We start from the raw sequence: 1,646 nt of genomic DNA, 5'->3' as shown, positions 1-1,646 counted from the left end.
TAGCTTATGTATTTCTGCAGCTATGTAGAGTAGCAGGAAAAAAGGTAGGAAAAAAGAAAACATTACAATGAACACAACACTTAGAACAGGCAAATGGTTATACACATTTGAATATACATTTATGCTGGCATTTTAACTAACAAAGTGTGGAGAGAGAAGTGAAAAGTGTAGACTCCTTACCAGTGGATACCCAGAATCCGTAAGTGGATGGGGTCTGGAGGAAATAAAGAAAAATGGGCAGTGTTAATTGTAAAAGGTAACAATTTAACTTTAAAAGTACTTTAATATGACGTATCTATAAGGTTCTGCATGAATCCTCTGTAGTATGTGTAGTGGTTAGCAATAAACAAGGTTCCAGAGATAATATGTAATAGAACAGTATGTAGTTCATATTTAGATATTATTTGTGTTAGTTGTGTAAGGATGTAAGGCTGAGCTAAGTGTGTACGGAAGCTTGATCTGTTTCTCTTCTCTTGCTCAAGCAGGAATATCTTGGGCTGTGTCCCCCTTGTTTAGCCTATGGGTCAACATCCTCCTCGACTTCCTCCTCAGACAGGGAATGGATATACTATAGCTGTAGCCTTACGTGAACTGTTCGTGTGCTCTGTTCAGATTAAGAAAAAGTAAATGTGCGCTAGGTCAATGTGACCCAGAAGTTCAGGTACTGGACAGTTTAGACAATGCTCGGAAGAAGAGGTGTGTGGGTAGCTGGCATGGGACCGCGTCTTCATGGCTCAGGCCATGGAGGCCTTGTGAGTATGAGCAGATAAAGAGCTGGGTTAGAGCAGAAGAAGAGGGAGAGAGGATGACAATGCTATTGGGACAGTAAACCGTGTACTTTGTGGGGACGCTGACCCAGCCGGCTGGGGGGACGCTGAATTAAGACTGACAACTGACTGTGGGCTGACGACAACTGACTGTGGGCTAATGAAGACTGACTGATTCTGTGACAACTCTCATGTAATACTGTATCTATTTTATTGCAGGGGGAGTGAATATGTTCTCTGTTCCCTAACTACAGGATTATGTGTTTAAATACTACTCTATTCAGAATAATTGTAATATTCAATGATCCTTTAGATTGGGATGGTTTGTCTGAATTAATTTAGTCGGCATCACACTCTAGCCACGACAAACCTTGGCGTTGTCTTTGTAGGTAGGAGCCTAAGTTGGGAGAATTTTACAATTTTTGACTGTCCTCAAAGAATTTGTGTAAAGGGAACCAAATAATTTGATTTTATCCTGACAGGTGACTGGGACGACTGCTGCGATTACTAACACTAACGTCATTACTAATACTGATGTAAATAACTTGCTTTAAATGTTTGCAGGATACAGTAATGTTGCTTTTACATGTCTGAAGTTTATGTGATAGTGAAACAGCCTATTAGGATTGACAGGGAAAAAGTTATAAGTGGTAGACAGCAGATTGAACAGCAGAGGTCTGTCCTATTTGTGGATTCCCACTCAGAGCGCTTTCTGTATGAGAATAAGTGTGGACTTTGATGTGTGTTTAAACATGTGCATTTATATTTTTTTTGGTGTTGAGTAGTGACTGATATGTGTGTCTGAAGTTAGGGACAGAGGGAGTGATTGAGAATTGTGTGTATGGCAATTTCTTGTTGTTTTTGTGTCAATTTCATGTG

The sequence above is a fragment of the Monopterus albus genome, unplaced genomic scaffold (genome assembly GCF_001952655.1).
Source record: "Monopterus albus unplaced genomic scaffold, M_albus_1.0 scaffold210.1, whole genome shotgun sequence".
Classification (NCBI taxonomy): Eukaryota; Metazoa; Chordata; class Actinopteri; order Synbranchiformes; family Synbranchidae; genus Monopterus; species Monopterus albus.
The sequence above is the reverse complement of the archived record's forward strand: the minus strand, read 5'-3'. Positions refer to the sequence as shown.